Source organism: Cavia porcellus, unplaced genomic scaffold (assembly GCF_034190915.1).
Source record: "Cavia porcellus strain 051 isolate PalLab524CR breed Dunkin Hartley unplaced genomic scaffold, mCavPor4.1 scaffold_6, whole genome shotgun sequence".
Lineage (NCBI taxonomy): Eukaryota > Metazoa > Chordata > Mammalia > Rodentia > Caviidae > Cavia > Cavia porcellus.
Window position 1 is genome coordinate 82,237,427 of NW_026947489.1, and position 24,413 is coordinate 82,261,839.

Sequence of the window (24,413 nt, forward strand, 5' to 3'; positions counted from 1 at the left end):
GCAGGGTTGGTTTGGTGCTCATGAAGTTCTTCAGCTGTTCTTTGTCATGGAAGTATCGTATTTCACCATCTATTTTGAATGATAGTTTTTCAGGATATATCAGTCTAGGTTGGAAATCATTTTGCTTTAGGATCTGGAATACTTCACTCCATGCTCTTCTTGACTTTATTGTTTGTGATGAGAAGTCTGCTGTGATTCTGATAGGTTTTCCTTTATAAGTGATCTGTCTTTTCTCTCTGACAGCTTTTAATAATCTATTTTTGTGTTGGATTTCTGGGATGGTGATTATTATATGTCTGGGTGTAGTTTTATTTTGGTTATGACTATTTGGAGTTCTATATGCTTCACTGATCCTGATGTCAGTTGCTGATCTCATGCTTGGGAAATTTTCAGCTATTACTTCTCTAAATATCCTCTTGACGTCCTTTATGTTGTCTCCTTCTTTTTCATTAATCCCTATCATTCTTATGTTATTCTTCTTTGCATCGTCTTGCAGTTGTTGAATTGTTGTTTCCTGATTCCTTGTTATTTTTAAAAGATCTTTCCTTTCCTGTTCACTAGTTGCAATCCTGTCTTCAAGTCTGAAATTCTATCTTCACTTTCATTAAGGAGGTTTTTACAACTTTCAGTGGAGTTTTTTATTTCCTGTATATCTCTGTGCATCTGCATTATGTATTCTGTTTGTTTCTTATATTGCTCGTCTAGGGATTCTATCTTTTTGTTTAGTTCCTCCAATTTTTTATCTGTGTTTTCTTTAGATATATTTAGAATCTCTTTCATTTCTTTTATCATTTCTTCTTTTATCTGGGAGATTATTTCGAGTTTGAATTTCTTTAAAGCTTCCTGGAGTTGCTTGTCAATTTCAGTAGCTATTGTGTCTGATATATGAGGTGGATGGGATATATTTTCTTCTAAATACATTCCTCCTAGGGTTTCCTGAGATGGGCTGGAGGTTTGAGGTTGTAATGTGGTCTTTCGTTTTGTCATTTTCCTATATTTCTGTGTTTCAAGTGTTATTTGAAAGCTTCCTCAGTATCTTTTGAAAATCCCCTTCTATGTTTGGAGCTACTGAGACTCTGACACCGTGCTACCCCAAGCCATTGGGCCTACAGAACCAGTGGCCCTCCTCTGCTTGTTCAGAACTCCGCAGTTCCAGACAAGCTGGGCCTCAGGGACACTGTGCGCCCACCTGCCCCTTGGAAGCTCCACAGCTCTTCAATCGCAGCTGGGTTAGGGTACTCACCACAGGCCGCGGTGCCTCAGGAGCTTGTGATCCCTCCCTGCTTGCAGAGATATCTACAGTCCTCCAGACAAAGGAAGACGCAGCAGCAAAACAGGCTGGGCTCTGGGGATAGTGTGGGCCCGCCCACCCATTGGAAGCTCAGCAGACCTCCAAGTGCATCCAGGATGGGGAGGCCGATGTAGTGGTCTCTAACTTGCTGCTCCACTTCACTGCACCCGGAAGCCTGGGGGGTCCGGAACAGTCTGAGATTTGGGCAGAGTGTGCTGAGCACTCACCACAGGCCGAGGTGCCTCAGGAACCTGCGATCCCTCCTGCTTGCAGAGATATTCAGTTCTCCAGACAAATTAAGGGGCTTCTGCAGGCACTCCAGATCCGCCCAGCTCCTCCTCTGCACACCGATGGCTAGGCGTGGCTGGGCTCGGGGGATAGTGTCTCATGTGCAGAATTTCTCAATATTTATGACAATCCAGGCTCAAGGGGTGACCCTAAGCCACCGTTCTTTTTTTTTTTTTTTTTTTTTTTTGTCTTTTGTCTTTTTCCTTTTCATTGGTACCGGGGATTAACTGCAGGTTTTGTGTCATGACTTCCCGCCAAAGAGCATGGTGCACAAAGGACTGAAAATGGGCAACTTACCTGGTCTGTGCTGAGCAAAGGATCAGGCCACACAGGAGGCGGGAAGCATGAGAACTCTCCTCACTACATTTCCACTTAGGGGATTTTAAAACTATTCGAAAGGCACAGAGTCTACTGTGAAATAAAACCAGTTTACACAGACTACTCAACTGGACCAGTTTCTTAGTGACTCTGTCTGTTCTGGAGGACTCAGCTATGAAATTATCCAAATTTCAGGATCAAAACACTTCCCATGCCTATAAAAAGGTCCTACTGGGTTAGTACTAAAACACCCTCAAAATGGGTACAGGCATGTTCTGTTCTGTTATTCCTAATCTTAAGGAGTTAACAGCATGGGAACAATTCAGCTAATTTATGAAATAGCTAAAAATACAACTGTAGTAACATGCAGCAGCAGAACTCACCAAATCCTGATTTTGCATGTTAGGTTTCCTCTCAGATTTGAATATAACACCAACAGTTTTGGCAATACCCGTCAGAAATTTATTTCTTTCTTCAAGCACCTTGATTTCAGCCTATTCGAAAAGATATTAAAAGTAACAATACACATTAATCCCTGCTTCTGTTTTTAGACTATAATCCCAAAAAGAGAAGGACTTTTACCTTGTATTTAATTGTTTGAGGAGAATTTTTTTCCTTTGTCTCCAGAATAAGCTTCTTTAATTCCTCGATCTATGTAAAAAACACATGCAGAACTAAGTAACAGAAGTCACTGTGCTACCAAAAGAAACCTTGTTCCAAGGAAGCGAGCAGAATGTTCACTTTATACAGGATGGTGCGTAAGATCTGGAGGGCTCAGGGGGAAATGATGAAGTGAGAACATAGGTCTTCAAAATACCATAATAACTGAGCTACACCACAGACACCCTAGAGGAGGGGCTGTGAAACAGGTTCTACCTTCTGTTTATAACTTGATACTTTTTGGACAAGTTCTGCATTGTCCTTTATGGTATTCTTCAGCTTCTCAGCAATCTGCTGTTCAGTGACTATAAATAGAGGAAAAAGCCAGTGTTAGGAGCACTAAATGGAACTGAGTTGCACAGTGTCTCAGCAGCAAGGACTCGTGTGAGGCTCCATGAGAGACAGAGCTTCGCACAGCTATCTGCCTTTCCAGAGAGACCCGCAGCTAACAGCAACAGTGCACAGGACACTGTTAAACTTTAAGAAAACAATAGTAACATTTGTTTTGATGAGATAGCAATTTACCGCAAAGGCAGGAGATATAGTAAAATGTTACATAGTTGGAGAGGCTCACTTCACAAAGACACTTGTTCTCTGACAATGGAATCACTTGAAATGAATGTCATTTGCAAAGAGAAACAGCAACTTCAGGCTACTGATCCACACTGCTGTCTTTCGAGCTCCTGTGCTGATAAACCTATAGGGGCCGAGGTGTCCCTAGCACAGACACACTGTCCTCTCTCCACACCTGTGTGGTCCAGCCACGCTCCATCTGCTCCATGTAAGCAGTCACCCCCCTACCCCCACATCTCCTATCTCAGCCAATACCATCATCCTCCCTGCTATACCATGGTAAGTAGCAACAGTAAAATGTGGAGCAGTTAGTAAGTCATATCAGACACCAAAGTCACTGTCTCTCCTAGCCTGCCTAAAAGTCCTCCCAAACACCAACAGGAAGAGATTTACCTTGGTATGTTCTCTTCCTGACCTAGAAGAGAAAGAGAGAATTAAATTTGATGTCAAAAATTTGATTAAAAGAAATACATAGTTCCTAAGACAAGTCAGGATCATAACCAAATGAAAATTTAGCAACTGTTTAGTTCAGGATAAATCCATACAATTAAAAATGTATTATAAATAGCCTCTGATACAGAAGAACAGTAAGGAGTGTGTCTTACTTCATAGCTACACACAGGTTTATGTGCCGTACCAAGTGAACACCAAGCTTACGAGATGAGCCTTTGTCTTCAACAGTGAAATGCTTGTTTTTATAATACACGCATTATTATTTACTCAGAATTACTTGACAATCCCGAACAGCAAGCATGCAGTCTCGAAATGGTGACCATATGGAAGACTGGCGAGCAAGATTACCAGCATAATCTTTGCACTAAGATACACCTCTCACTCACTGGAAGATACCTCAGAAACCCTATTTCAAGTGATCTATTGATGCAATTAAGAAATAATCTAATACACCTCATCATCTGATTTCCCCAGACCCCAAAATCAATAATAAATCTAAGCAAAAGGGAAGACACCAGAAGAACACAGAGAAATGACAGCTAACGGCTTCTAGGAAGAGCACAGACCCAGTTCTTCCTCTCAGTGACTTCTGGGGTCATAAATCCTAAACTGTAACTAACTAAAGACCACAGCAGCGATTACTGCACTTCTCTGTAATACAGACTCTGTCTTCTTCCGAGTGCTATAAAGAAAAGTGTAGGACAGCAGAGCGCAGTGGCCATGGGGTTGAGGGGGACGACTGTCCTCTCCAGGATGAGGAGTAGTGCCTCAGAGCCACTCAACCTCAGGGAGCGGGAGGAAGTGAGCCCAGGTGCAGGGTGTGAAGCTGCAGGGCTGAGCCTGAGAGCCCTGCTGGGGAGCAGCTGCAGGGGAGCAATGGAGAGGAGCAGGGGAAACAGCACGTTTTCACCCACACACACTTCTGCTTACCCTTCCAGGTGTTCTTTCATGCAAGAAGCTGTTCAGTGAGATTCGAGAAGTCCTCACAGGAATCTTTAATAAGGTGCTGTTTTGGAGTTGTTTTTTGGCACCGGGGACAGGGCCTTCACAATGAACTACATTCTCAGCCTTCCCATTAATTCTTGAGACAGGCTCTTGGTAAGTGACCAAGTTGCCCAGGCTGGGCTCAAACTTGCACTTCTCCTGCCTCAGCCTCCCTCTCCACCAGGGCTGCAGGAACACACACACCACTATGCCTGATCTTGCCTCGACGTTTCTACCATCATACTGTGTTTCTTGCCCTGTGTGTTTCTACAGCACAGTTTATCAACACCTCACGGTCCGTTTCCACTTTTCCCACTTCACATTAAATTGTAAACAACTTCTTTGCCCCCTGCCTTTGAAATACACACAGCAGCCTAATTATTCTGTTCTGTGGATATAAATAAGATGAAACATGATATTCCCTAATACAGATCATTTAGGTTTCGCCCAGTTATTACTCTATTAAATACTATTTCATCTAACACCTTTGTATAAAATCTTAACATGTAATTTATTTCTTTAAGATCGTGTACTGATATTATCATACCATATGAAAACAATGTATATTTCTTATCCTGTTTTGTATCCCATTTTAAAGGCTTGTGATATATAGAATTATTAAAGGCTTTTCAGGATGGCTGTACGAGTCCCCAACTCTACTAACAAGTGGATATGCTTAGCTTGCTCTTAAGTCCTTGCCAATACCAAAGTTACATTAAATTATTTCAGAAAACTGGCTTGAATTATAACTACTGATTTGTTTATGTTAATAACTGAAATGGCCAATGATAATAGAATGCTCGATGTATTCAGAAGTCAAAGAACAAGTTAATTCACTCACAGCAAGGACCGTCCTCCAGAAGAAAATGGCCAACGAAACGATTCCCAAACAGGCAGTGAACAACACAGGCTTCCAGGGGAGCCCATAAAAGTCAGGCCCGGGCTGAACATGCTCAGGCAAGGTAGCAACCAGCTGAAAAGGGCGGGCACAAATAATGGAAACGTTAACAGAACTGGCAGAGCAATCACAAAGGATCTTCACAGATACTCTCAATCTCTTCTCAAGTCTAAACCAACTTCCATGTGCCTTGATGAAACTGCAGGAAAGGGGATACAGGCAGGCTCGCGTTCTTTTCAGGTATGTGGAGTCTCTAAACATAGGGAGTGAGTTGAGCCTATTTCCAGGTTGGCAACAGGCCCTTCTTCATCGCAGTGTCTCACACATGGCCACAATGTGTCCGGATCATGCTTAGGTGAGCTGTTTTCTATTACTGCACAGACGCGCGCGCGCGCAAACACACACACCCAACACTTTGTAAATACATGATAGAAACCATCGGTTTATGCGGCTGTAAACAAAACCACTATGACAAGGATCGCCACAAATCAGGCATCACTCCTCCAGGATGCTGTGTCTCAATTCGCTGCACCCTTAGGCTGCACACACAGGTGGCAGCATGAACTCAGCTCCCAAGGCGATCGCTGCCTTCGTCCCACGCCGCTTCCTCAGGACAGTCCGCCCCTCTGCCGTCCACACCGCGCTCCTGCCTGCTGGTCGGGTACGGCTCTTCCGAGGGGACCCACAGCCTGGCTACCACCGAAGGGCGACCCGCGCCCCTCGCCCGGCCCTGGTTCCCGGCCTCACCCTCAGCAGCCGGGTTTCGAGGGCCGAGTACAGCAGCTTCAGGGGCCGCAGCAGCTTGGCAAAGCCCCGGGACACGGTAACCCCGAGCCCAGTGGCTGACACCGCGTCCATCGCAAAGGACCGCTCCCTGCGGACTGGCCGGAAGGGCCAGACTAACAGTGGCAAGCACTGTCCTTCCCAGAAGCGGCAGGGGGCGGGACTGCACAGCTACACCCTCCCCTTCCAGCTGCGCTATGAGCCGTTAACACATGGATGGGGCCGCGCGCCAGCAGGGAGGGGCGGGGCCAAACCTGGGCACCGTGGGGGTTCGGGGGAGCGCCCAATGAGCGAGGCCGGGAGCGGGGTCCCGTTGCCTCATAGCAATGCCTGCCATGTAGCCGCGCTAAGGGCACGAGGCTCTGGCCCCTTTACCGCTGGACCTGGGCGCCTGGCCTCGAGCGTGCTGCTCTGTGGCTGCGGGCCTGGCTGGCACCTTTGCCGGGTTGGGCGGGGCACGGGTCAAAGTTCAGGATACTAGGGATTTAGCTCAGCGGCATAAGCACCTGCCTTGCAAGCAGACGGTCATGAATTCTATCCTCGGTACTGATCAAAAGGAAAAAAGACGAAGAAAAAAAAAAAGGATCAGCAACTGATGGCAGAAACAAACGCCTATATCAAAAAAGCGTTGGGTGATTTTTTTCAATGTACTCAACTGGTGTTTCCTGATTATGACTCAAAAACCGGGGATCGAACTCACGACTGTCTGCTTGCAAAAGCAGGCGCTTATGCCACTGAGCTAAATCCCCAGCCCCTTTTAGTCCACACAGTGAATAACGTGGGGAGGCTCTGTCACCTAGGATGCTCGCCACCTGCCAAGCGGCCAGCCACGGTGCGCTGAAGCCCCGCAGCCCGCTTGCCCCCTGCGTTCACGGGCTCTGAGGTGACCCGCCGCGGCCAGGGGTCTATATCCTGCACTTTGACGCGTGGCCCCGCCCAACCTGAGGAAGGTGCCAGCCAGGCCCGCAGCCACAGAGCAGCGCACGCGAGGCCTGGCGCCCAGGTCCAGAGGCAAAGGCACCAGTGCCTTGTGCCCTTAGCGCGGCTATCCGGTGGGCGTTGCTCTGCGGCCACGGGACCCCGCCCCCGGCCTCGTTCATTGGGCGCTCCGCCCCGGACCCCGGGGTGCCCAGGTTTGGCCCCGCCCCTCTCTGCAGGCGCGCGGCCCCATCTCACTGGAGACCTTGTGTTAACTGCTCATAGCACAGCTGGAAGGGGAGGGTGTAGCTGTGCAGTCCCGCCCCCTGCCGCCTCTGGGAAGGACAGTGCTTGCCACTGTTAGTCTGGCACTTCCGGCCAGTCCGCAGGGAGCGGTCCTTTGGGATATACGCGGTGTCAGCCACTGGGCTCAGGGTCACCTTGTCCTGGGGCTTTCCCAAGCTGCTGCAGCCTCTGCAGATGCTGTACGCGGCCCTGGAAGCCAGGCTGCTGAAGGTGAGGCCGGGAACCAGGGCCAGGCAAGGGGCGCAGGTTGCCCTCTGGTGGGAGTCGGGCTGTGGGTCCCCTCGGAAGAGCCGTACCCGACCAGCAGGCAGGAGCGCGGTGTGGACGGCAGAGGGGCGGGCTGTCCTGAGGAAGCGGCCTGGGGCGAAGGCAGCAATCGCCTTGGGAGCCGCGTTCATGCTGCCACCTGTGTGTGCAGCCTAAGGGTGCAGCGAATTGAGACACAGCATCCTGGAGGAGTGATGCCTGATTTGTGGCGATCCTTGTCATAGTGGTTTTGTTTGCAGCCGCATAAACCGATGGTTTCTATCATGTATTTACAATGTGTGGTGTGTGTGTGTGTGTGTGTGTGTGTGCGCGCAGTAATAGAAAACAGCTCACCTAAGCATGATCCGGACACATTCTAGCCCTGTGTGAGACATCGAGATGAAGAAGGGCCTGTTGCCTAGAGCGCCTCGAGCACACTACTTTATGGAAGCTGGTTTCAAACACACTATGTAGCCCGGACTGGGATCAAACTCATTATTTAGACAGGGTTGGCCCACAATTCGCCCTCCTGCTGGGGCCCCCGTGGTGGCATTACAAATCTGCACTGCAAAGTGCACTCAGGTTCCACTCTCTGGACTGTTCTCTCCAGCCATCCCTCTACCCTCCCTGCCTTCCTGCCTTCGTGCTCTCGCGGGGGATTGTGGGTCAATTCTCACCTCTCCCCAAAGCCACAAGGAGGGCTGTTAATGTGCATTCCCTGCACCCATGCACGCCTTCCTGCCGCCAGGATGCAGCATGGAGGCCTCTGGGACCCTAGGTGCTTCACAGCAGGCCTCACCTGAGAAGCAGCTGGCAAAGTAAGCAAGGAACCACCCAGCCGGGAGCTGCCCTGGGTTCCCTGAGTCTTGAGAGACCTGGGTTGGACTCTTTCCTGTTGAGGTGCAGAGTGGAGAAGGCGTCTTGGAGCCAGCAGGTCAGTGCCTCACAAATGTGCCCCGGTGGGGTCTAGTTCTGGTTTGCTCTCTGGCCCTTGGGAGGCGGTTTGCAAGGTGTCTCCAGTGCTTCCTGGCCTGGTCAGGGTGATGGCTCTGGGGAAGTGGCTCCCTCCCTCCCTACCCCCTTGGGTGAATGTTCTTAGTTCTTAGCCTTGCAGGTTCTTCCTGGTTGAAAATTACTGAAAGGTTGCAAATCAGAGCCCCTTGAGTCCTGAGGATGGCCACGATGTGTGCTGGGCAGGGTAGCAATTGCCACTCCTTTCAGATGCTCCTCGAAGTGCCACCAGTCCAGACCTTAGTTGACCTGAAGCCACCATTCAACCCCAGGTCGTCTTTTTTTGAGGGGGAGAGACACCTCAAAAGAAAGGTGGAATCAAGCAAGGGGCGCCCTACCACGCACCACTCCCTCATGAGCCCTTTATCTTGCAGGGTCTGGCCAATGTGCCCAGGCTGGCCTGGGACTTGCCCAATCACAGTCTTGTGAGTAGCTGGGATTCAAGGCTTGTTGTGCCTCAATGCCAGGCCACCTAGAATGCTTTCTTAGTACTTCTGGCTACCTATTTCTTCCCAGCCTGGTAGGTCAGGGAAGCTCTTATAGGACGGTTCAAATTATGGTTTCTATGCCTACATTGCTTGACTTAACAGTATGATACTTGCTTCTTGGTCTTTTGGCTAAGATCATGTACGCTATGAGTCTCATTCTCGTGCAGTTTCTGGGTGGGACTCACATAAAGCCACCAGATACTGGGGGTAGGAGAGGATGTGTGGCAAGTCAGCAGAAGCTCTTGGGTTTGTTCAAACCTGGTGAGCCAATCACACTTTGAATTTTGTTTTGTGAGCAGTGGAGTGATAGGAAACTAGTTGATTCCGTAGCTGCCCAGCTAAGTTTCATTAAGGTTTTTCATCTTTGACTTGCTCCCTAATATAATCTTCCTCATCATTCTTTCTCTGTTGAGACGTGTAGTGCAGTTCTTCTCTCGGGCCATGGCAAGCACCGCTCTGTTCTATGTTCCATGAGCTTGAGCTCTCTAAGCCATGTGTGTAATTTTCTGTGACTGGTGTTTTTCACCTGACATAATTTCCTCAAGATTCATGGCTGTTGTAGCTGGCTTCAGAATTTCCTTTCTTTTTATGACTGAATTGTACTCTGATGTACTCATTGCCACATTCATTTTTTGTCTTTGTGGTGCTGAGGCTCCAATCCAGATCTTGACCCATGCTGAGTCAAGAGATTATTTGACTGGCCTTCAGGCCAAGCACAAGTCCACATTTTGTTTATCCATTAGTCTTTGGATGGACATTTTGTTGTTTCTGTCTGTCAAGAGATTGCAAACAGGGGCTGGGGATTTAGCTCAGTGGCATAAGCACCTGCCTTGCAAGCAGATTGTGAGTTCCATATGCAGTACCGATAAAAAAGAGAGAGAGAAAGATTGGAAACAATACTGCTGTGAGCATGAATGTGTATCTTTTGCCACTTCTGTGTGTGTGTGTGTGTGTGTGTGTGTGTGTGTGTGTGTGGTACTAGCAGTAGTAGTAGTAGTAGTAGTAGTAGTAGTAGTAGTGGGGATTGAAACTAGGCCCTTGCTAATGTTGGACCAGCCCTGTACTACCGAGCTATCCTTGGGGCTTTCTGAAGTTTAATTTTGAAATGGGATCTTGTTAAGTTTCCCAAGCTGGCCTCAAATTCTTGATCCTCTGGTCTTGACAGGCTAAGTAGCTGGAATTGTAGATGTGCATCATCTCACCCAGCTTTTCAACTACTTTTCATTTGGGCTTCTTTTGAGTACTTATTCACCATAGTCTATGCTTTTTAAGCATCAGAAACACCAGCTGATGTGTATTACACTTACTGTAGACCAGGTGTTGTTCTGAGTTCCTTCTAGCATCGGAATCCATATTGTTAGCCAGGTGTGGCGGTTCATGCCTATAATCTCAGCCTTCAGGAAGCTGAAACAGGAGGATCGTTGCAAGTTCGAGACCAGCCTGGGCTACAAAGTGAGCTCAAGGGCAGCCTGAACCACATAGTGAGACCCTCAAACAAAGAAGAAGACCAAAAAAAAAAAATCCATGCTGTTGAGCTAGGCATGGTTGTGGGTCTGGAGTCCCAGCTACTTGGGAGACCAAAGGAAGAGGGCACCTTGAGCTGAGGAGTTGGAGAGTAGCCTGAGCAAGAGGACATCCTGCCTCAACAAAACAGATACAAAATGAAACTAAACAAAATCATAGTCTTAGTCCTACTGGTGCTTTGTATATATATTTGGTTATACAGGCTGCAGCCAACTCTGTGCATTACAAGTATCTTTCCACTTTTCCAGAACTTTACTTTATGAGGTTTTCTGCTTTGGGAAGATTTCTGAATATGACCTAGTCAAATTTTGTGTTTAATTCTGACTTGAGTAACATGCTTAGAGAGTCCTATCAAACATAATTTTTTCATTTGTATTTTTCTGCACGTGACTTAGATTTACCTCTGAATACATTATCTGATTTTTAAAAAACCAGGATGATTTACCCTGAGCAAGGGTGATGCGTGCACACGCACATACTTAGGAAGTGTTTTTTCCTTCTTCCTACTGGAGAGCTAATTTAGGCAACCTTGTGAAGTGATCGATCCTTTTTCCATCTATATGAAATGGTTTGTTTTTCATATGCTTTATGTACTTTGGTCCTGTGGATCTGATATAAAACCTCTTTGTGTGGCTGTGTCTCTTTTATTTGTCTTGTGGTAATGGGGCTTGAACCCAGGGAGTTTGTGATGAGCTGTCTCCAGCCCTTTTTTATTTTTATTTCTTAGTTGGAGATTAGTTCTTGCTCGGTGGCTGCATTCTGTGTTGTGGGCGTGAACTCCATACTCTTGCTGGCCCAGCCAACAAGAGTGCTGGGATTACAGAGGTGGACCACTGCATCTGTTCTTCTTTCAATATCCTACTAACTTTGGTTTATGAATATTTGAGATACTTAGTTATAAGAGTGCTGTGTGTTTGTTCATAAAGGAGAATGATCAGTGGGATCCTGCTTGGGGCAGTAGTGTTTCTCCATGAATTAGAATACTTTCCCAGTTTTCCTTTGCTAATTATGTTAGTATTTAACAAATATGTTTCTCTGTCTGTATCTGTCTCTGTATCTCTGTTTCTTCCTGCCCGTCTGTGTGTCTCTGTGTATACGTACCTGTGCACGTGTGGTACTACCAGATGAACGCAGGGCCTTTGCACTGAGCTATATCCCAAGCCCTGTTTGGTATTGTGTTTGTTGTTGTTGTTTTTAATTTTAAAACGGAGTCTCACTGAGTGTCCACGCTGTGCTCAAATTTATGATCCTCCTTCCTCAGCCTCCAGAATCCTAGGATTATGCTTATGTGCCACCACATCCAGCTACTTATGGTTTTCTAATCAGAGTGATGCTGTGGCACACTTCAAGGATATTAAGATCCACAGGGAATCTCTGAGGATATCAGTTTTGTTAGTGATTTGCGACAGGGTCTCGCTAATTCAGGCTGATCTTGAAGTCATTCTGCAGCCCAAGCTGGCCTCCAACTTAGGGTTGGAGGCCTCGGCTTCCTGAGTGCTGAGATGAGAGGCATGCACTAGCATACCTGGCTATTTTGTTCTTCTTTTGTTTTTTACTTTTTGATTCATTGGTTGGTGTTGAAACTTGTAAAAACCTCTAGACTCATAAAAATTCCCTGGAACCAAAGAAGGTTCTAGATAATGCTGGAAACCATGCAACATGTAGATCCTGGGAGGATGTTTACCTAGTGTTGACTTGCTTGTTTACCTAAGCCTTGCTTGAACCCTGCTTCTTTTTGAGGAATGTAATCACCGTGTTCCTGGTCTGTAATGGGCCGGTGATACCCCCCACATTGTGAAACTGACAGATGTTGTGGTTTCATGAGATAAAAACCCTGCCCCTTAGCTGTAAGGCTCCCAGTCTTCCATTTTGGCCCCAGAAGGCTGTGTCGCCAGGCCTGTGCTTTAATAAATAATCTTTTTCCAAATTGTTTTCTCTGGTGCCTCCTTACCTCAGGAAATGGGCTACCACAATTGGGGGCTCATCTGGGATGGGATAACAGTCCACTGACTCAAATACTGAGGACTGATTCGCTATAAAGTAAGTACTGGAGACTCCCATTTCATTTAAAGTGATATCACAAAGTCTTAACTTTATTTAGGAAGGCATGCCCTCATCCTTGGGAGGTCGAATCATTGCTGGGAATCCTAGATCATTGGTTTTGGATTTTTGAGTCTTTTGACTCATTTGGATCTTGGACCCCTGTAGGGCCGCACTCCACTTTGATATCAGAATTTGAAGGGAAGCCTCCAGACTCAATTCATTTATTTTGCCAGAGAAAAACTGTTTTGACTTTTAGCTGTACTAGTGGTTTTGTGTCTTTGTTTTGTGTAGTTCTGTCTCGTCACTTGTCTTTTTGTTTCAACTTTTCCCTTCCAGGACGCCTTTAACCTGAGAGGTCACATGTTCCCTTAGGCTGACTGCCATGTGTTTGGTCACTCTGAAGGTACTGACAGTATTCTTTTAAACCCCAGATGACCCCCTGATCAAGCAAAGAGAATCCTGAGCTCTGTGATTCTCTCCCTATTGTTCTGTCTCTTCCTGTATTCACTGATCTTTTCTCTTGAGTTTCTCTTCTCACAGGGAACCACAGCAGGCAAAAATGGGACAGTCTGGCATGAAAATTGCTCCGTGTCACACCCCTTAGTCTTCTCCTAAATCATTTTAAGCAATTTAAGAAACGGGCCAACTCCCTGGTAAGCGGAGGCCGGGTGGCCCACTGCAGCCCTTCCAGGGGAAGAACCAGCAGTGTCTCCTAAGATCCATGCCAGGTTGGAACTTAGGACTCTGGGAAGCCAAGCAAGCACCTCCCGTCCCTGGTAAGCAGAGGCAGGGTGGCCCACTGCAGCCCCTCCTGGGGGAGAACCAGCAGTGTCTCCTGAGATCCACGCCATGTTGGAACTGAAGATGCTGTGAAAGCAAATGACCATCCTGCCTCCCTGCTTAGCTATAGTGAACCTACTGCTACATGGCCTGGAGTCAAATACTCCACTTCCCCTATCTTCCTTCTTCTCCCCCCACTAACCGCACCCATTAAGAAATGGAAACCAGAAATCTGAGTATCTCCTGGGTGGTTGACCATAGTAAATAAGGGGGACTTCCTTCTACCATTTCCTTGAAGGCAAATATTTTTATTACTGTTTCGGTCTCTTCTGATTAATGGTACTGCTCTATTCAACATTCTATTTTGATAAGTTCTATAGTGTTCTATATTTCATCTCATTTTGATATATGTGATTGAAAGAACAACTATTATAAAGATAACAAAATATACGATGATACTTATTATTGTTATCCCGGTAACCTGCTGTGAAGTTTTGTACCAATTTCACTATACAATATTAGTTGGCTTTATTCTGACTTGTTCTGTTGTATACTTTCAAAAAAAAAAAAAAAGAAACCGGCTGAAAGAGATTCTGGAAGGGCAGAGGAGGAGCTGTGCGGATCTGGGGTGCCTGCATTGGCCTCTCCGTGTGTCTGGATGACTATGGATATCTCGGGCCAGACTGTTTGGGTCCCTCCAGGCTTCCAGGTGCAGTGAAGGGGAGAGGTGGGTTTGAGGCCTCTACATCCCCCTCCCCATCCCGGCTGCACTTGGAGAACTGCTGAGTTTCGACGGGTAGGCGGGCCCACTCTATCCCCGGAGCCCAGCCTGTTTCGCTGCCGCGCCTAGCCATCAGTGTGCAGAGCAGGAGCTGGGAGGATCTGGGGTGCCTATATCAGCCTCTCCGTGTGTCTGGAGGACTGTGGATATCTCTGCAAGCAGACAGGTATCACAGGTTCCTGAGGCACCGCGGCCTGTGGTGAGTACCCTAACACGGGTGCGATTGAAGAGCTGTGGAGCTTCCAAGGGGCAGGTGGGCACACAGTGTCCCTGAGGCCCAGCTTGTCAGGAATTGTGGAGTTCTCAGCAGGCAGAGGAGGGCCATTGGTTCTCCAGGCCCAATGGCTTGGGGTAGCGTGGTGCCGGAGTCTCAGTAGCTGCAAACATAGAAGGGGATTTTCAACAGATCCTGAGGAAGCTTTCAAATAACACTTGAAACACAGAAATATAGGAAAATGACAAAACAAAAGACCAAATTACAACCTCAAACCTCCAGCCCATCTGAAGAAACGTTAGGAGCAATGTATATAGAAGAAAATATATGCCATCCACCTCAAATATCGGACACAATAGATACTGAAATTGACAAGCAACTCCAGGAAACTTTAAAGAAATTCAAACTCGAAATAATCTCCCAGATAAAAGAAGAAATGATAAAAGAAATGAAAGAGAGTCTGAATATATCTAAAGAAAACACAGATAAAAAATTGGAGGAACTAAGCAAAAAGATAGAATCCCTAGACGAGCAATATAAGAAGCAAACAAAATACATAATGCAGATGCACAGAGATATACAGGAAATAAAAAATTCCACTGAAAGTTGTACAAACTGCCTTAATGAAAGTGAAGATAGAATTTCAGACCTTGAAGACAGGATTGCAGCTAGTGAACAGGAAAGGAAAAATCTTTTAAAAATAACAAGGAATCAGGAAACAACAATTCAACAACTTCAGGATGATGCAAAGAAGAATAACATAAGAATGATAGAGATTAATGAAAAAGAAGGAGACAACATAAAGGATGTCAAGAGGATATTTAGAGAAGTAATAGCTGAAAATTTCCCAAGCATGAGATCAGAAACTGACATCAGGATCAGTGAAGCATGTAGAACTCCAAATAGTCATAACCAAAATAAAACTACACCCAGACATATAATAATCACCATCCCAGAAATCTAATACAAGAATAGGTTATTAAAAGCTGTCAGAGAGAAAAGACAGATCACTTATAAAGGAAAACCTATCAGAATCACAGCAGACTTCTCATCACAAACAATAAAGTCAAGAAGAGCATGGAGTGAAGTATTCCAGATCCTAAAGCAAAATGATTTCCAACCAAGACTGATATATCCTGCAAAACTATCATTCAAAATAGATGGTGAAATACAATACTTCCATGACAAAGAACAGCTGAAGAACTTCATGAACACCAAACCAACCCTGCAAAAAATATTGAAAGACAGTGTAGGTACACAAAGGAAAAAACCACTAAGCAAAGCAAATAATTAAACAGAACAGAAAGATAAAATGCAACAGCAGAGAGATAACATTCCTACAATAAACCAGCATTTAACAGTAATAACCATTAATGTAAATGGTCTCAATGCACCAATCAAAAGAAACTGACAAGCAGAATGGATGAAGAAACAAAATCCAACCATATGCTGTTTACAGAAAACCCATCTAACCCAGAAGGATGCTCACAGACTGAAAGTCAAAGGATGGAAAACAATTCTTCATGCAGCAGGAATCCAAAAAAAGGCAGGAATAGCCATTCTGTTTGCAGACAACGTGAACTTTAAACCAACAATGACCATAAAGGACAAAGAAGGTCATTACATACTCGTGAGGGGAAAACTCCAAGAGGAAGAGATAACTATCTTAAATATATACGCACCAAACTCCAGAGCACCCAGTTATATAAAACAATTATTAACAGAAATGAAAACTCAAATTATCAGTAAAACAATTGTAACAGGAGACCTTAATATGCCATTGACACCAAGGGACAGATCAACCAGACCGAAAATGAGCAAAGAAATAACAGAACTGAATCACACCTGTGAACAAATGGGTTTGATAGACATATACAGAATGTTCCACCCAACAACATCAGAATACACATTCTTCTCAGCAGTACATGGATCATTCTCCAAAATAGACCATACATTGGCTCACAGAACATATTTAAACAAATGCATAAGAGTTAAAATCATCCCTTGCATTTTATCGGATCATAGCGCTCTGAAATTATAAATTAATGATAAAAGATACTGCAAAAATCCCACAAACACATGGAAACTGAATAACACACTCTTGAGTAATCAGTGGGTCACAGAAGAAATTAAAGAAGAAATTAAACAATACCTAAAAGAAAATGAAAATGCAGATACAACTTAGCGGAATCTGTGGGGTGCAATGAAAGCCGTCCTGAGAGGAAAATTTATTGCACTGAGTTCCCACATCAGGAAAGCAGAACGAATACAAATAAATAACTTGATGCTACACCTCAAACAGCTAGAAAAAGAAGAGCAAGTCAAGCCCAAAGCCAAAAGAAGAGAGGAAATTATAAAAATCAGGGCAGAAATCAATGCAATAGAGACTAAGAAAACAATCCAAAGAATCAATGAATCAAAGAGTTGGTTCTTTGAAAGAATAAATAAAATCGATAAGCCCCTAGCCACCCTTATTTAAAAAAGGGAAGAAAAATTTCAAATTCATGCAATAAGAAATGAAAAAGGTGAAATCACTACAGACCCAATAGAAATACAGAAGATCATCAACACCTATTTTCAAAACCTCTACTCTCAAAAGTTTGATAACACAGAAGAAATAGACAGATTCTTAGAAGCATATGAAGTACCAAAGCTAGATCAAGAGGATGTAAAACTGTTGAATACTCCAATCTCTGTAAATGAAATTGAAAATGTAATTAAGTCCTTACCCACCAAGAAGAGTCCAGGCCCAGATGGATTCACTGCAGAATTCTACAAGAAATACCAAGAAGACCTAATGCCGACACTCCTCAAACTATTCAATGAAATTGAAAGGGAAGCAATCCTTCCTAAGTCATTCCTGGAAGCAAATATTACTCTAGTACCAAAACCTGAGAAAGACCCAACTAAAAAAGAGAACTATAGACCGATCTCCCTAATGAACACAGATGCAAAAATTCTCAATGAAATATTGGCAAATAGGATCCAGCAAATCATCAAGAAGATTATACACCATGACCAAGTGGGATTCATCCCAGGAATGCAAGGATGGTTCAACATACACAAATCAATAAATGTAATCCACCATATCAATAAAGCCAAAAATAAGAATCACATGATCATTTCTATAGATGTAGAAAAAGCCTTCGATAAGGTCCAACATTTATTCATGATAAGAACTTTACAGAAAATTGGAATAAATGGTCTTTACCTCAATATAATAGAGGCCATTTATGACAAACCAACAGCCAGCATCATAATAAATGGCCAAAAATTGAAAGTCTTTACTTTAAAATCAGGCACAAGACAAGGATGTCCTTTATCACCACTCCTATTTAATATAGTACTGGAAGTACTAGCCAGAGCAATTAGGCAAGAAAGAGAAATAAAAGGGGTAAAGACAGGAAAAGAAGAAGTTAAATTATCATTGTTTGCAGATGACATGATACTCTACATAGAAGGCCCCCTAAACTCCATTGAAAGACTCTTAGATACAATCAAAAATTCAGTAATGTGGCTGGATACAAAATCAATACTCAGAAATCAATAGCATTCCTATACACGAACAACAAAATCACAGAGAGGGAAATAAGAGAAACTGGACTATTCACATTAGCAAGCAAAAAAATGAAATATTTACGAATTACTCTTACTAAAGAGGTGAAAGACTTATACAGTGAAAATTATAATGCACTGAAAAAGGAAATTGAGGATGATCTCAGAAAATGGAAAGACATCCCTTGCTCATGGATAGGAAGTACAAACATTGTGAAGATGGCCATTCTCCCAAAACTGTTATACGGATTCAATGCAATCCCAATAGAAATACCATCAACATACCTTATAGATCTAGAGAAATCACTCCTAAATTTCATCTGGAACCAGAAGAGACCTAGAATTGCAAAGGCAATTCTAAGCAGCAAAGACAAAGCAGGAGGCATCACAATCCCTGACTTGAAGTTATACTACAAAACAACAGTAGTAAAATCAACATGGTATTGGAATCAACACAGAGCTGAAGATCAGTGGAATAGATTAGAAGATACAACCACAACTACAACCACACTCAACCACCTTGTCTTTGATAAAGGAGCCAAGCAGGTTCACTGGAAGAATGACAGTCTCTTTAATAAATGGTGCTGGAAAAACTGGCTCTCCATTTGCTGAAAACTAAAGCTAGACCCATGTCTATCATCATGTACTAAATTAAAATCTAAATGGGTCAAAAATCTGAATATTAAAACAGAAACACTAAATCTATTGGAAGACAAATTAGGTAGAAACCATGGAGACATAGGAGTAGGTAGAGAATTCATGAACAGGACTCAAACCGTACAGGAAATACTTCCCAGAATCAATATTGGGACCACTTCTTATTAAAAAGTTTCTGCATGTCAAAAGAAATCTCCAGCATAGTGAAAAGAAAACCCACAAACTGGTAAAAGATTTTAGTGAACTCTCTCTCAGACAAGGGACTCTTGTCTAAAATATATAAAGAATTAAAAAAACTCGGACCTCCAAAATTCAAAGATCCAATCCAAAAATGGGCATCTGAGATGAATACGCAATTCTCAGATGAAGAAATGCAAATGGAAAATAAATACATGAAAAAATGCTCATCATCATTGGTCATTAGAGAAATGCAAATTAAAACCACACTGAGATACCATCTCACTCCTGAAAGAATGGCCAGGATCAAGAAAACCAACAACAACAAATGCTGGAAAGGCTATGGGGGAAAAGGAACTCTCCTGCACTTTTAGTGGGAGTGTAGACTGGTACAGCCTTTGTGGAGATCTGTCTGGAGATTTCTCAAAAAGTTGGGATTGGAAATCCCATTTATTCCAGCTATTCCACTTCTAGGCATATTCCCAGAAGAACTGAAAGCATCATACCACAGTGATATATGTGCACCTATGTTTATAGCAGCACAATTTGTAATCGCCAGATCTTGGAAACAACCCAAGTGTCCATCAACTGAGGAATGGATAAAAAAGTTGTGGTATTTCTATACAATGGAGTATTATTCAGCTATAAAGAAGGATCACATTGAGATATTTATCAATAAATGGGCGCAGCTTGAGACCATACTCATAAGTGAAATAAATCAATCTTGCATGTGTGAATACCGAATAGTTTCCCTAATGTAAGTAATGATTCAAATATATAAAAATATGTGGTAATCATGATTCCCCATTATGTGGCCTTGAAGCCTTATAAAGTTTTCACTTATTAATTAGAAAGGCTTTATTCTGGGCTTCTTAATATGGAAATATTTGAAGCTACAGTATATGAAGTTTTATCCGAATATTTCAAGGAAAAAGACAGACACTATGGTAACTACTAGTAAGTTGGGTTATTTGATGGTGAAGCACTAGGTTGCTGAAACAGTCATGCTTTGACCTGTATTGTTATATTGTTATGTCCTGTTTTATCTCAATCTCTCCCTTATTCTTTAAAAAAATTATTTAGTTATTTCTTATGTTTGTCTTAATTAAGGGGAAAAATTTAAAAAATTTAAAAAATTAGGATATATAACAGTAACTCTTTTTGATTTCCTATTAACTTGTTTTGAAGTCCTGTAATACTCCCCCGATCTTGTTTTGACTGATTAGACTCTGTTCCATTCTGTATGATAGTATCAAGTTTGAGGGTACAGGCAACTACTTTGAAGGCAATAAGATTCACTAAGATGCCCATTCTGGTTTGACTATTGTCTCCTTTGGAAGTCCTGTAATGTTTACAATGCCTAAGTTTTATTGGTCTTGTTCTCTACTGTTTTGTCCCACTTTATTTTTTTTTTTATTTAAGAGGAAAAAGAGAAAAACACAAAACAAACCAAAGCGGCGTAAGGGTACACGCAATACAGAACTACAAAACAAAACAAAACAAAACAAAAAACCATAACAGTAAGAAATTACCTGCTAGTAGATTACACACTATTTTCTTGAAAATAGTTCCTCAAATCACAGTATCAAAGAACACAAGGTGGACATTCAAACAGGGAGACTGCAAACAGCTGTGTTCAATGTTCCAAAAACATTGATAAAGTCAGCTATTTAACACCCCCAAACACACTTGCTGTTATATCCGTTAGAGCTCTTTTTCTTTTTTTTTTTTTTCCCTCTCTTTTTTACAACAAAATTTACACATCTTGGAATTTATTACTCCTTAGTGCTTATTACTTTCTTTGGGGGGGGGGGGAAGAATACAGTCAAATATGGCAAAACAAAGCTGTCAGTCAATACCAAGGATAGACATAGCACATGGTGTAGAACAGAGTACAAGTTTATCAACAATGGTTATCAACGTTGTCCCTTGTTTCCTTAAAAAGAATTGTCTATCTTATTAGATATTATAAAGTTGGACAAAACAGTAGAGAACAAGACCAATAAAACTTAGGCATTGTAAACATTACAGGACTTCCAAAGAAGACAATAGTCAAACCAGAATGGGTATCTTAGTGAATCTTATTGTCTTCAAAGTAGTTGCCTATGTCTTCAAACTTGATACTATCATATAGAATGGAACAGAGTCTAATCAGTCAAAACAAGATCGGGGGAGTATTACAGGACTTCAAAACAAGTTAATAGGAAATCGAAAAGAGTTACTATTTATATATCCTAATTTTTTTGAATTTTTTCTTTAATTAAGACAAACATAAGAAATGACTAAATAATTTTTTTTGAAACAATAAGGGGGAGATTGAGATAAAACAGGACATAACAATATAACAATAGAGGTCACAGCATGACTGTTTCAATAACCTAGTACTTCACCACCTTATAACCTGACTTAATAGTAGTTACCATAGTGTCTTTTTCCTTGAAATATTTGGGTAAAACTTCATATACTCTAGCTTCAAATATTTTCATATCAAGAAGCCCAGAATAAAGCCTTTCTAATTAATGAGTGAAAACTTTATAAGGCTTCAAGGCCACCTAATGGGGAATCATGATTACCACATATTTTTATATATTTGAATCATTACTTACATTAGGGAAACTATTCGGTATTCACACATGCGAGATTGATTTATTTCACTTATGAGTATGGTCTCAAGCTGCGCCCATTTATTGATAAATATCTCAATGTGATCCTTCTTTATAGCTGAATAATACTCCATTGTATAGAAATACCACAACTTTTTTATCCATTCCTCAGTTGATGGGCACTTGGGTTGTTTCCAAGATCTGGCGATTACAAATTGTGCTGCTATAAACATAGGTGCACATAAATCACTGTGGTATGATGCTTTCAGTTCTTCTGGGAATATGCCTAGAAGTGGAATAGCTGGAATAAATGGGATTTCCAGTCCCAACTTTTTGAGAAATCTCCAGACAGATCTCCACAAAGGCTGTACCAGTCTACACTCCCACCAGCAGTGCAGGAGAGTTCCTTTTTCCCCACAGCCTCTCCAGCATTTGTTGTCGGTTTTCTTGATCCTGGCCATTCTTTCAGGAGTGAGATGGTATCTCAGTGTGGTTTTAATTTGCATTTCTCTAATGACCAATGATGATGAGCATTTTTTCATGTATTTATTTTCCATTTGCATTTCTTCATCTGAGAATTGCATATTCATCTCAGATGCCCATTTTTGGATTGGATCTTTGAATTTCGGAGGTCTGAGTTTCTTTAATTCTTTGTATGTTTTAGACAAGAGGCCCTTGTCTGAGAGACAGTTCACTAAAATCTTTTCCCAGTTTGTGGGTTTTCTTTTCACTATGCTGGAGATTTCTTTTGACATGCAGAAACTTTTTAATAAGAAGTGGTCCCAGTTATTGATTCTGGGAAGTATTTCCCGTGCGGTTTGAGTCCTGTTCATGAATTCTTTACCTACTCCTATGTCTCCAAGGTTTCTACCTATTTTGTCTTCCAATAGATTTAGTGTTTCTGTTTTAATATTCAGATCTTTGACCCATTTAGATTTTAATTTAGTACATGATGATAGACATGGGTCTAGCTTTAGTTTTCAGCAAATGGAGAGCCAGTTTTTCCAGCACCATTTATTAAAGAGACTGTCGTTCTTCCAGTGAACCTGCTTGGCTCCTTTATCAAAAATAAGGTGGTTGAGTGTGTTCGTAGTTGTGGTTGTATCTTCTAATCTATTCCACTGATCTTCAGCTCTGTGTTGATTCCAATACCATGTTGATTTTACTACTGTTGCTTTGTAGAATAATTTCAAGTCAGGGATTGTGATGCCTCCTGCTTTGTCTTTGCTGCTTAGAATTGCCTTTGCGATTCTAGGTCTCTTCTGGTTCCAGATGAAATTTAGGAGTGATTTCTCTAGATCTATAAGGTATGTTGATGGTATTTCTATTGGGATTGCATTGAATCTGTATAACAGTTTTGGGAGAATGGCCATTTTCACAATGTTTGTTCTTCCTATCCATGAGCAAGGGATGTCTTTCCATTTTCTGAGATCATCTTCAATTTCCTTTTTCAGTGTATTATAATTTTCACTGTATAAGTCTTTCACTTCTTTCGTAAGAGTAATTCCTAAATATTTCATTTTTTTGCTTGCTAATGTGAATAGTCCAGTTTCTCTTATTTCCCTCTCTGTAATTTTGTTGTTCGTGTATAGGAATGCTATTGATTTCTGAGTATTGATTTTGTATCCAGCCACATTGCTGAATTTATTTATTGTATCTAAGAGTATTTCAATGGAGTTTAGGGGGTCTTCTATGCAGAGTATCATGTCATCTGCAAACAATGATAATTTAACTTCTTCTTTTCCTATCTTTACCCCTTTTATTTCTCTTTCTTGCCTAATTGCTCTGGCTAGTACTTCCAGTACTATATTAAATAGCAGTGGTGATAAAGGACATCCTTGTCTTGCACCCGACTTTAAAGTAAAGGCTTTCAATTTTTGGCCATTTAGTATGATGCTGGCTGTTGGTTTGTCATAAATGGCCTTTGTTATATTGAGGTAAAGACCATTTATTCCAATTTTCTGTAAAGTTCTTATCATGAATAAGTGTTGGACCTTATCGAAGGCTTTTTCTGCATCTATAGAGATGATCATGTGATTCTTATTTTTGGCTTTATTGATATGGTGGATTACATTTATTGATTTGCGTATGTTGAACCATCCTTGCATTCCTGGGATGAATCCCACCTGGTCATGGTGTATAATCTTCTTGATGATTTGCTGGATCCTATTTGCCAATATTTTATTGAGGATTTTTGCATCTGTGTTCATTAGGGAGATCGGTCTATAGTTCTCTTTTATAGTTGGGTCTTTCTCAGGTTTTGGTACTAGAGTAATATTTGCTTCCAGGAATGACTTAGGAAGGATTGCTTCCCTTTCAATTTCATTGAATAGTTTGAGGAGTGTCGGCATTAGGTCTTCTTTATATTTCTTGTAGAATTCTGCAGTGAATCCATCTGGGCCTGGGCTCTTCTTGGTGGGCAAGGACCCAATTACATTCTCAATTTCATTAGCAGAGATTGGGTTATTCAACAGTTTTATATCCTCTTGATCTAGCTTTGGTACTTCATATGCTTCTAAGAATCTGTCTATTTCTTCTGTGTTATCAAACTTTTGAGAGTAGAGGTTTACGAAATAGGTGTTGATGATCCTCTGTATTTCTATTGGGTCTGTAGTGATTTCTCCTTTTTCATTTCTTATTGCATGAATTTGAGCTTTTTCTTTCCTTTTTTTAATAAGGTTGGCTAGGGGCTTATCGATTTTATTTATTCTTTCAAAGAACCAACTCTTTGATTCGTTGATTCTTTGGATTGTTTTCTTAGTCTCTATTGCATTGATTTCTGCTCTGATTTTTATAATTTCCTCTCTTCTTTTGGCTTTGGGCTTGACTTGCTCTTCTTTTTCTAGCTGTTTGAGGTGTAGC

General features: G+C 42.4%; 1 protein-coding gene and 1 long non-coding RNA gene across 4 annotated transcripts in view; one reads left to right on the forward strand and one right to left on the reverse strand.

Annotated features, from left to right (window-relative positions):
• Positions 1 to 992: 992 nt before the first annotated feature.
• LOC134476280 (uncharacterized) lies at positions 993 to 5,917 on the reverse strand. Its single transcript, XR_010047861.1, has 4 exons — positions 5,409 to 5,917; positions 3,524 to 3,545; positions 2,480 to 2,862; positions 993 to 2,391 (listed from the first exon to the last, which is right to left on the reverse strand). It is a non-coding gene; the product is annotated as an uncharacterized LOC134476280 (long non-coding RNA).
• Positions 5,918 to 7,451: 1,534 nt separating this feature from the next.
• LOC100723911 (axin interactor, dorsalization-associated protein-like) overlaps positions 7,452 to 24,413 on the forward strand; it is a 38,133-nt gene continuing 21,171 nt past the window's right edge. For 2 of the 3 annotated variants that reach the window (XR_010048233.1, XR_010048234.1), the window contains exon 1: positions 7,452 to 7,682. The gene's annotated coding sequence lies outside the window, so the exon portion shown is untranslated. The remainder of the gene's footprint in view (positions 7,683 to 24,413) is intronic. The other variant, XM_023563827.2, reaches the window with a different exon arrangement.